We start from the raw sequence: 12,703 nt of genomic DNA, 5'->3' as shown, positions 1-12,703 counted from the left end.
TATAACTATCTGTACACTGTAAAGAGGAGATAATCTTAGAGGGAAGATACTATTACTGTGTGTAGAAGTTGAGTCTCTTACTTAAGATGAGATTTGAGCTGAGTTTTATTTTTTGACCCTTACCTTCCATTTTAGAATCAATATGATGTATTGATTCCAAGGGACAAGAGTAGTAAGGGGTAGGCTGTGGGTGTTAAGAAACTTGCTCTGGGTCACACAGCTAGGAAGAGTCTGAGATCACATTTGAACCCAATACCTCTCATCTCTAGGTCTGGCTTTTAATTCACTGAGCCATCCAACTGCTCCCTTAAAATAAGTTTTGAGGAAAGCCAAGTACTATGGTGAATTTTTTCATTACCAAAAAAAAAAAAAAAGTCAACTTTTCTTGGATCATTGTGATTTTTTTTTGGTAGAATTACTGTATCAAACATCCAAATCTATTCCTTATACTCTATAGTTTTGCCTATTTGCAGAATAGTCAGCTTGCTAGGAAGTAAGAGAACTGGAAAAGACTGAAAGGGAAGAGAGATGTTACCTAAAGTCAAATCCATGTCATCACCTACAACTTACTATCAATGTGACTTTGTACAAATCCCTTACCTTCTAGATCTCATCTTTATCTACAAAAAAGGGGGGATTTGACTACAGCTAAGATCTGTTTCATCTCTAAATCTTTCATCCTATGATCCCAAAATACATAGGGACTAAATAATATTGCTAGGTACCTTGATGTGACCTTAGATGCAATTTCTGTACCAATGGAATATTTCAGGTGCTTGTTTTTGCACAAATGTTGTAAGATATTTAAACATCATGCTTTCCCAGACCAAATTCCCCCAGAGCTGGTAATATAACTGCTATGCCTTTCAAACTGGGCCATGGATGTCTGTGGCACCTCAAAATTCAGTCTGTCAAAATCTGAATTTGTCATAATCCCCCCACCAGATATCCTTCTTGAGATTAATATTTCTCTCAATGATATCATCATTCTTCTTGCCATCCAAATTTGAGACTAAAATCCTCAGTCAGGGATTCTTAACCTTTTTGTAAGTTCATTGAACATTTTGCCAGACCAGTAAGCTTATAAACCTTTTCCTAGAATGATGTTTTTAAATACATAAATTAAAAACATAGGATAATGGGGAAAATCAAATACATGGAAATACATTTATTTTTTGAAAAAAAATTTAAGTCCACAGATTTAATTTTAAAACTTCCTGTTTTAAGTGATCTTTAAGTCTCTTGACTCCTCCCTCTCCTTTGATCCCTAATCATAAAGTCCTGCTTTGACAAGTATTTCTCATTGAACAATTTCTTTCCATTTCTTTTTTGCCTCTACACTAAGTCCTCATTATCTTCTTCCCAAACAATGTTCATGGTTTTCTAACTGGTTTTCTGAACTCCAGCTTTTTTGATATCATTATGCTAGGGTAATGGGAAGTTTTAATAATGTCCCTTTTTAAAAAATATTATAAACATCTGAACCAATTGGATTCTGGAGACGCATGTACATCTAGGCTAATACTCACAAGTAACTTACATTGTTAAATATATTTGTAGTAGAGAGGAGAGGAAATTGGACAATGAGGTAATAGCTCAGAGTATGCACAATATTCTCTGTTTAATGCAATATATTCTCATGGAGGTTTGGTGAGCCTGTTTCCTTGGGTATGAGATGGAGAGGCCAGGGCCCTTCCTGAATCAGAGCAAAGAAAGATATTCCATGACTCTTTTCTCTAGGCTTATTATGTGGTCCAGAAAAAAACCTTTTAATTGCCTGTTGGTCTATGACTGAATGTGTAAACTTAAACGTGTAAAAAGCTTAAATAAATGGAAGAAATCTCTCTTCCTTGGCAACCTTCAAATGAGGAGGAAGAAGAGCTACTTTAAGCCTCTAGGTAGGGAAATAGCTAGCTAGTAGCAGCCTCAGAAGATGCTGCTAAGGCAGTGATGGGCAAACTTTGTAAAGAGGGGGCCAAAGGAAAGGAAAAAAATTTAGGCGGGCCAATATAATTTATTAAAAAATAACAGTGATACATTTTACAAAATTCTTGTATTTTTGTGATACTAAACCCTCTTAATGACTGAAAGATTATGAAGAAGGGCCACATCTGGCCCATGGTCATAATTTGCCCACCACTGTGCTAAGGTTTCCTTATCTCTCCACCTGGGCTACCATGTGGCCATGAATACATAACTGATTTGGTTTTCTCATCTCTCTTGTGTTCTTAGTTGAATAGTATGACACATAATGGCCTAGATGATGACTCTGTGAATTTTAAAAGGTTGAGAGAGCATCAGAACATCCAGAAACTAGAATCCATTTGCTCCACAATGTTCACTTCTAATGGATAAAGCAAAACAACATTGCTGCCTTGATTTCAGTACATGGTATCTTGGCTGTTGGGTCTATTGCTTTCTCAGATAGATCAGGCAGATTTTTCCCGAGGGCTAGATCCTTAATAGATTTGGCTATTGTGGTTACCTACAGGCTTTTCTTTGATTTCAGTTCCTAATCTCCAATGGTTCTTCCAATCTTCGCAAAGAATAGAAAGAATAGACACAACAGGGATGGAAGAAATAGAGATGCTATGTATTCATGGATATGTTGAAGGCTGCATTGGAAGCTAGTGCTATCTTCTCACCCCCCCCCCCCCCATTTGAAGGCTTACAGCAGCTTTTGCATCGCCATCAGGAGAGAGTTTCTTCTGTTCTTGCCTTTTGCATGCATATTCACTTCTGAATCAGGAGCCAACTAATGGGCTTTTCATCATCATAGAGTCAGCCTATAAGACATGGCCATAATACCTGCACATGTTTGGAACTGAGGGGAGAGCAAAGCCTTTTTATTATATATGTTGTTGTTGTTCATCCTTTGTTTTGGAAGAAGACTAATGACATCATGACATTGAGGGAGTGATGCCTTAACTTGTGTGTGAATTGGATCTAAGTGAGGCAGAGTTGTACAGAATTGTCAGCTTCACTCTCTTCCAGAGTTGTTGAAATCCAGCAGCAACGCAAAAGTCAGCATGATTGGCGATGATTGAGGATGCAGTGTATGACTGTGGTTTCTTTTTGATGTCTTACAGAGCTCTAATACTCCACAGTGCTCACTTTAGCTGCCTTCATGGCCACTGGAACAAATTGTTCTTGTCTGTCCATTCCATTTTGGGAAATCATCATATGCTTGGGGTAGCCATCTCCCTAGTTCACCAACAGGTTGAAAGTCTGTCAACTACTCTCAACCTGGATTAGCCTGTCTGCAGAGAAGGTTTTGTGGTATGGATGCTTCACATGTTACAGCTTCTTAGAGCCACAGAGGAGAGTTGGGTGACAGTGGAAATCAGAGATACTTGTCCTCCCTGAATACCCCATATACCTCTCCATTATATATACCTCAAAGCAGAGTCACCAGTCCTCAGTTTGGATTTTTGGCAAGTAGAGAACACTGTGTATGTTCCAAAGATGAGGATCCCCTTGCTGTTATATATTCACTTTCATTAAATATATTTGGTGTATTTGGTCCAGACTTGTAATTTCATTGATTTAGAGAATTCCTGGTAAAGAAACACTCTTTACTAGTGCTATTTAGAAATCTTTCTCTTAGCCTGGGGGTAGAGGGTGGGGAGAAAGATATTAAGAAGTTAACTGACTTGGGGCAGTGGGGTGGATAGAGCACCAGGCCTGGAATTGAGAGGAACTAGGTTCAAATATGGCCTCAGATACTTCCTAGCTGCATGACCCTGGCCACATTACTTAATCCTATTTGCCTCTTCTGTCTTAGAGTTGTAACTGAGATAGGAAATAAGGTTTGGTTTGGTTTTTTTAAGTTCAGTTATTTGCCTGCAGTCATACAGTATTTGGAGACAGGCCCCAAAACTAGGTTTTTCTCCTTTTAACCTAGCTAGGCTACCTTTCTCTAATAGTTTTATATTCTAGAGCAAACAAAGAAAGCTCTTCTCCTTTCTAAATTCCCTAATCTAGGATAATCAAAGCCAGATAACAATGTACATTTTTAGGGATTTCTTTGGTGCTTAGAATCAACAAACATTTGAAATGTCTATGGGAATGTACCTTGGGACCAATAGACATTTTTACTATTTCTCTCAATATGTCTCTCCCGCCTTCTTGTCTCTAACTCAAAGGTGTCTTTTTTGACTAGGCTGCTTCAGTGGTCCTCAAAGCTTACTTACCAAGTAAAATCTAAATCTCTTAAGCAGGCATTTCAGGCTTTCTGCAGTCTAGTCCTAGTTCAAATTGTCAATCAGTTGGGTGTTTTAGTTTATTGTAGTCTCAGTGTGAGTCAAGAGTGTGACACACCTGCGAAAGAAACAGAAATGATCTTAAGCAGGTTGAAAATGTATCCAGAGAAGGGAAAAAAATTTGGGAAGGTTGATTGAAACCATAGCATATTAGGAGGCAATTTTGTATAACAGAAAAACTCTAGACGGGGAGTCAGGTGATTTGGGTTCAGGACATAGCTACTGTGGCAAATTTCTTTCTGGAGGTCACATTAGCAACAAAGCTTTAGCATTAGACTTTTATGTTAAGAAAACAACTAATGGTGTTATGCTGGAAATTTTTTTAAATATGACACTTTAAAAATGGAAAACAGACTTATTGTTCAACTATTTTATTTATAAGTTGTTTTTAACAGTTTAATTTAAATTTCCAGGTTGAAATAAAAATATGCCATTAGTATTGCTCTATTTTTATTTTTAGAATATCACAGATAGAAAATTACAAAAGAAAAATTTGCTTTTAGAAAATAAAAATATTTGATTGGAAATTTAATGAAGTATAAATATAAAATCAAAAGGTTTTTGAGAAAAATTAAAGATCATTTAAGGAATAAATTTTTTTAAATTTTTATTTAGAATATTTTCCCATGGTTACATGATTTATGCTCTTTCCTTTTCCCCCACACCCCCTCATAGTCAACACACAATTCCATTTTTATTTAGAATATTTTTCCATGCTTACATGATTTATGTTCTTTCCTTTTCCCCCAACCCCATCCCTCATAGTTGACACACAATTCTACTAGGTTTTACATATATCATTGATCAAGACCTATTTCCATATTATTGATAATTGCACGAAGATGATTGTTTAGTGTCTACATCCCCAATCATATCCCCATCAACCCATGTGTTCAAGCAGTTGTTTTTCTTCTGTGTTTCTACTTGTATAGTTCTTCCTCTGAATGTGACTAGTGTTCTTTCTCACAAGTCCCTCAGAATTGTCCTGGATCATTGCATTGCTCCTAGTAGAGAAGTCCATTGTGTTCGATTGTACCACAGTGTATCTGTCTCTGTGTACAATGTTCTCCTGGATTTGCTCCTTTCACTCTGCATCAGTTCCTGGAGGTCATTCCAGTTCACATAGAATTCCTCCAATTCAAACTGAAGAACAACAATAACAACAAATAGTGCTTTTGGCAGTTGTTTCTTGATACAAGTCTATCCAGAACTGATGCATAGTAGGTGCTTAATAAATGTTTATTGATTGATTTTTAATATCACTATTCTTATAGCTATGATTAGGAATCATGAAGCATAAAAGACTGTATTGTTTCAAAAATATGGATTGACCCTAAAGGCTGTAATAGAGAGAGTTGGGTATGAGCTTCACCATATTACTAGCAATGAGGTATATGAAGATCAAAAACATATATGATTGGAAAAAGAATATGGGTCAGTCCTGTAAGAAGAGGAAGAGATAACCAATAGATAGTCTTAATGTTGCACTGGTATCCATAAAATATTAAAAAGAAGACATTCAGTTGGTTAGGTATATACTCTGGGGAGAATACAGTCTTTTATTCTTCATGATTCCTAACCAGTTGTTATTGTTGTTCTTCAGTTGTATCCAACTCTTTATGATCCTTTTGCTTTTCAGTTATATCCAATTCTTTAAGACCTTTTCTAGGGTTTTCTTGGCAAATATGTTGGAGCAGTTCACCATTTCCTTCTCCAGCTCATTTTACAATTGAGGAAATTGAGACAAACAGGTTTAAGTCACTTGTCAAGGAACAAGGCTTGTAAGTGTTGGAGGTCAGATTTGAACTTAGATCTTCCTGACTCCGGGCCTAATATTGTAAAAATTTAACATATACCTGTGTGTGTTATATGTGTATGTATGGAATGGAATTTGATAACATAGTAGACTGAGTGTCTGGCTGTAAAAAGGAAATTGGAAGAAACCATCTAAAAATGTATATATTTCTATGGACAAGGGAAATGTATCAAAACTACATTTCCCGTGATCCAACATGGTCCAACTGGTTTCCGTTTCCGACGTCTTGACGCAGGGGAGCGCTTAAATCTCCAGGGTTAGGAGGGAGTGGTCTCTTCTCTTTGGCGAGTAGGCGATGGCGAGGAAACAGGAAACAAAATGGAGGTGGCGGCAGTTTTGAATGCTTACAAGCGCGTGGTCTAATGATTTTATCTATCAACATGGCTTTAATTAAAATACTAATATATATATTTATACCAGCCTTTATCATTTTTCATATTTACATGGCTTAGAATCAGGAAGACTCATCTTCCTGAGTTCAAATATGGCCACAGACACTAGTTGGGTGATCTTGGACAAGTCACTTAAGCCTGTTAGCCTCAATTTTCTCATCTGTAAAATGAGTTGGAGAAGGAAATAACAAACCACTCCAGTATCTCTTCTGTGTAGATAGAAACAACTCCCTAAGTTGTCCTACCCCGCATCTCATTCTGCCTGTGTACTTTGCATGTTGGAGGAGGACAGGGGTAAAAAGGTGTGATGAGTGAGGGGAGTTCTCTCTTTCTTCTCTCTGGGTTGGTGCTGTGGTGGAAGATGGCCTTGAGTGGGAGCTCTGGTGCCTGCTGTGTGCTTGAGGGTTTTTTGCAGACTTTGGCAGGCTTCCTGATTCAGCTTAGGTATTTAGCTAGGTGAAATTTTCTGTCCTTTTCCCACATTTCCCTTTTTTTCTTTACCTCCACTTTTATTAAAAACTTAATCATTAAAACCTACTAACAGACTCCTGACTTGAGAGTTAATTTTATAAACGGCAAACATTCTTTTTTAAAAATAATATTACATTTAATAATTTTACTTCCATTTATTACACTGCCATAAAATGCCAATTATGGTTATAAAGACTCAGACATGCCTGGAAAACAACTGAACAAGAACAATAAATATATGTATGCATACACATGTATAACCAAATATTGATGGAAAAAGTCAGTAGACTATTTGTCCAATTTCACATCATAATTTACCAAGTGATACATGTTCTCCACCTTCTTAGTATAAATGGTGTTTTGGACCCCTGACTCCAGCTGGACTGGTGTTTCAGGCTTTGCATATGAATGAAATGTGACATTTGTGTCCTATATAATATTTAACAAAATATTTATAATATGGATATACATTTATAAAATACAATATTGTACAATAATGTTGAAAAGATATTTAGCAAGGTTATAGCATTATTTCATTTCAATAGACATAGGTCCTCTTATTTCTAGGCCAGGAAGCTGGTTGCATTAGGTATATATATTGACTCATAGATAGCAAGATGTAGGCACATCAAGCTTGAGTGACTCCTAAAAGTTTAGACTTTTTAAAAAATTAGACTAGTGGTTTCTAATATTTTTTGACTGTATATTCTATGAGTGAACTATATTAAAATATATGCTCCAAATTTTATCTTTATTTATCTATAAATTAGACATGTGCTTTTATGCTAATCATTATGCACATTAATATGTATAATAATATGAAAAATGAAATACAGTTTGATCCCTGAGTCATTAAGGGACTAGTGGAGTTTACTGAATATGGGAGTAACATTTTTTAGAACTGGACTTTAGGGAAATTACTCTGGCAGCTGAGTGAAGATGGATTGAAGAAGGGAGAGACCTAAAGCCAGGAGAATAATTATGGGGTTATGGCATGAGCCGACAAGGTTAGACCTAGAGTGGTAGCTATGCAAGTGGAGAAGTCAGATTGAGAGATATTGTAGAGGTAGAAATGACAAGATTTGGCAACTGATAGGCTATGTTGTGTGAGTAAGAAAGAGATACCAAAAATGACACCAAGGTTTATAAACTGTGCGATTGAAAGGATGGTGATGCCCTTGACAGGAACAGAGTAGTTTGGGAAAGGGACATGTTTAGAAAGAATGATAATGTAATTAAAACATTTTTTAACCCTTAACTTCTGTGTATTGGCTCCTAGGTGGAAGAGTGGTAAGGGTGGGCAACCAGGGTCACACAGCTGGGAAGGGTCTGAGGCCAGATTTGAACATAAAACATATTTTTGCTTGCTTATACTATAATACTTGGCTTTTCTAGACTTATAAACTCCTTTTGCTGAATACAAAGCTGGCTCTTGAGGGATTCATCTTATAGTCATGAGGTGATAGGAAGGAGCAGGGTGGGGCAACTGTGGGAAACTTTGCAGGATGTCATTACCATGGATATTTTCATTGAGATGGGTTATAACACCTCTGAAGAATCCAAATCTTGGGCAACATTTTGATGAGCAGAATGAGGATTATACTAATGTTTTGAGCCATAGATGATGGATGAATTCATGGTTTCTTATCATTTTCAGGAAGAATCTAGTCTTTTCTATGAGCGATAGGTTTTATTTTTTTTTTTTAATTATTACAAATGATCAGATTGATCTATTTTAAGGCACTTCCAATCTCTTTGAAGAGACTCTACAGAAGGGATGGAAAACATTTTAGAAACCACATGGCTTGCCCTCCTCCCGCCCCCTCCCCAGTACCAGGAGCTACATGACTTACCCCCTTACCCCATACAGGGGAGGGAGAAAGTGTTCCCATTGAGCTTCTGGGTAGAGGGGTAAGTGGAGTGAGGAATGTCTTCAGTAAGTACAGAGAGTGGGAGGAGAGTGACCAGAGTGCTCCACTCCCCTCTAGCTCTGCTACCTGTGAACCACTCGCTTTATTCCTTGTGAGCTCCCATTGGGCTGCTGAGGAGAAGGGTGGGTTGTGAAAAAATGTTTTCAGGCATGGTGGAGAGCAGGAAGGGAGCAGCTTTTCCCAAGTCCCTCTGCATTTCTAATAATGAGGTCTGGGTGGGGGAGTGGTGGCCTATGTGACCACAGAGAGCACTCTTTGTGCCATCTTCAGCACCCATGCCATAAACTCACCATCACTGCTCTATAGTATTTCAGGTCTCAACAAAACCAATACAATGTCATCTGCACTCAAAACCACTAGGAGAATAAGAGAGAATCTTATTTTTATTTGCATTCAGTCTAGGACAACTGTTCATGACACTGGAAAATTGAGCATGTCTCTTCATTTTATGCCTCAGTAGCCATTTCTAATCAGAGGGTTTTTGTAAAAAAGTCATATCTTGTGGTTGTACATATCAAGGAACCTTGTATAATCTTTAACATGTATGGAAGGCATTTTCTTGTAAGAAAGCCCGTAAGCCTTTGTTTTGCCTTATTGAGTCGAATCTGTGTATGTGTATAATTATAAGAAATCAATAAGTATTGAAAGATCTTGTAAGTTAAAATATATTTGATTCATGTTGTTACAAAATGATGGCTGGTTCACAACTGAAGTTTTATAAATCACGATTTAAATTCACATAAGTATTACTTTCATTTCACTTTCTATTTATGATTGAAATATAGAATTGCCCTTAAAAGATTACGAATATTTTATTCTTCTATTTTGGATCCTTAACTGTTAGGGCTTTTGGTAGTTTCTGAGTAAATATCAAAGTGCATAAGCATTAAGCCAGTACCACAGTCAAAGCCTTCTAGTTATTCACAATCAGGTCAAGCAAAATAAACAGGGGCATAAAATTGGCTTAAAGGGAAGTGACTCTCTGGCATTAAAAAACAACTAAAAGGATGCTGAAGAAAAAGGTAATCTTAGTTATTATATTATTATATAGGTCTTCCAAAGAAGTCAAAGGCAGAAAGAATACATACCAACATTTTTATATTTATCAATCATCACCATTCTAAAATATTCATATTAGTACTTTTTTTTAAACCCTTGTACTTCGGTGTATTGTCTCATAGGTGGAAGATTGGTAAGGGTGGGCACTGGGGGTCAAGTGACTTGCCCAGGGTCACACAGCTGGGAAGTGGCTGAGGCCGGGTTTGAACCTAGGACCTCCTGTCTCTAGGCCTGGCTCTCACTCCACTGAGCTACCCAGCTGCCCCTCATATTAGTACTTTTGTGGCAGCAACATAGTTAGTGCCCATTAACTGAGCAATGGCTGAACAAACTGTGGCATCATAATGGAAAATATTATTGTACTATAAATGGTATGAGGAATTCATCGAAATATTGGATGACTTCTATGAAACTGAGAGAGTAAAGTAAGCAGAACCAGAATAATATGAATGATGACTACAATACATTGAACAAAAAGGAAACACAAACCCCCCCAAAACCACACTATCAGGAAACTAGACTCTTTGTAATTATATTTGGTCCCAGATAATGGACTATGAAATACAGTTCTTCTTAGTAGAAAGATAGGAATCTACAGGTACAGGATATTGTATGGCTGGCCACACACAATCATTGTGATGGTTGGTTTTAATTATTTGTTTTAACGTGAGAAGGGAGAGTTTGATGTGTATAAAACATACTACATTGGGCTATATATGGAATTGAGAGTGATGTAAAACATTATAAAGCAAAAACAAAACAAAGCCAGTATCTTTTAGAAGTAGAAAGGATCTGAAGGATCTGACCAGCTAGAATTTCTGTAGAGTATTTTTGAGATAGTGTCTCTGGGCAAGGGTCTGAAAGATTGGTTGTGTGTGTGTGTGTGTGTGTGTGTGTGTGTGTGAGAGAGAGAGAGAGAGAGAGAGAGAGAGAGAGAGAGAGAGAGAGAGAGAGGTTTCCTCTAGCTTTTTGTTAAATTCCAGCCTTTTTCGTTTTTATGATTTTTTGAAACTTCAGCCTGACCTTAAACTGTACCTTTTTTTTACTTCTCATTTAATTCTCTGGATGCTTTGGTATCATCTGACATTTGATCTACACTATGGTAGAAGTGGCTCCTCTTTAATTTAGAGTGGTTTGGTTTCCCTTTAGGGTAGTCAGAAGCATGTTACATGGATTATCATTGATCTGAATACCTTGCCTTCTGAAACATAAAAGCCCCAACCTAGAAGGAGTGAGTATATGAAAATTTATTGAAATTCCCAAAGTCCAGAAAAGATGCTTTTCTGACTGTACATGGTCCTTGCTATGATGAATGAGGAAGTAGAGGAGAAATAGTGGTTTATCTCAATGGTATCATTTAAATCTTTTTTTATATTTAATTTTTATTTTATTTTTTCTCAACTACCTGTAAACAAAAATTTTTAACATTTTTTTTTAATTTTGGATTTCAAATTCCCCCCTCCTTTTCCTCCCTCCCTCCGTAAGAAGGCAGCAATTTGGATATCATTTAAATCTTAAATAAAGTTATTATGTATTGATTTTTGTGTGGTTCTATAGTATTTCATTACTCTCTAGTCCAGAGGTAGGCAAGCTATTCCTCCTCTATCTTTGTCTGTATTTGTATCATCAATGAACTAAAAATGGATTTTACATTTTGGAATAAAGTTTTACTGAATCTTTAGCCTGAATCACTAGATTGAACTGAGTTAGGCTTGACCCAGAATATGGTGTTTGCCAATGGCCTCTAGTTCTTGATTTTTGCCTCAAAACTCTAGTAACGAACTCTTGTACTACCCAATAGATCTGGTGGTTTTCCTTTCTGGTGGAGTGAGAATCTTCCTGCTGTGACTATTCCTTGGGTCTCATACTGCATTCTACTGGAGATTCCTACTACCAGCCTGTGGACTAAGTTGGGAGATAAACTAGTGTTAGGCAGAGTCATTAACAAAAAAGTCATGATGTTAGTATGCTTATTTAAGGCCAATCAATGACTATAAAGTGTGGGGGGGTGCACAAAGAATCTTTTCATGTGGTCAGGGAGAGAAACAATGAACGATAAAAGATTTATCAAGTGATTAAATATTCCAGATACATCAGCTTACATTGTAGAATTAAGTTAATTTGCTGACTTAGGAGTTTTAAATCTCATGCCATATTTTATCCTTGACTACCCCACTCCTTCAGGAACTGATAATGGGTAGCTACTCAAAAATCTCTGGTGGCTCCTTATTGTCTCAAAGAGAAAATACAGTCAGTCTGGCATTTAAAGCTTCCTCAAATCTACCTCCCACATACCTTTCTAGTCTTCCTTCATTAATTCTCTTTTGGACATTCTATGTTCAATTAAGCCAGTTTACTAAGTATTCTCTGTCTCCCAATTCTAGGCCATTCCATCTGTCTGGGACTATGGTAATAGCTTTCTAATAGGTATGTCTTGCTCCTTCAATTCACATATCATATTCTTGCCAGCCTAATTTTCCTTATTCATAGAGCTTATCATGCTATTCCTCAGATTAAAAATATTTGATATTTTCCTATTACCCATTGAGTAAAATTCAAACTCTTGAGTATATTTTAGATAGACAAATAAAGCAAAACTGTCATAATAGAAATTTTCAGGGGACAGAAGGATGACCTAGTCACCTTAATGATAGAAGAGGTAATTCATAAGAAAAATATTTTTAAAATTTTGCTGTATAAAGTGCCTGTCTTTTGGGTTAGGCCCATGTCAGTGAACTTATGGCACATGTGGGGAAGTGGGCTGCTCCCTTC

Source organism: Gracilinanus agilis, chromosome 4 (assembly GCF_016433145.1).
Source record: "Gracilinanus agilis isolate LMUSP501 chromosome 4, AgileGrace, whole genome shotgun sequence".
In the NCBI taxonomy this organism is placed as follows: domain Eukaryota; kingdom Metazoa; phylum Chordata; class Mammalia; order Didelphimorphia; family Didelphidae; genus Gracilinanus; species Gracilinanus agilis.
The sequence above is the reverse complement of the archived record's forward strand: the minus strand, read 5'-3'. Positions refer to the sequence as shown.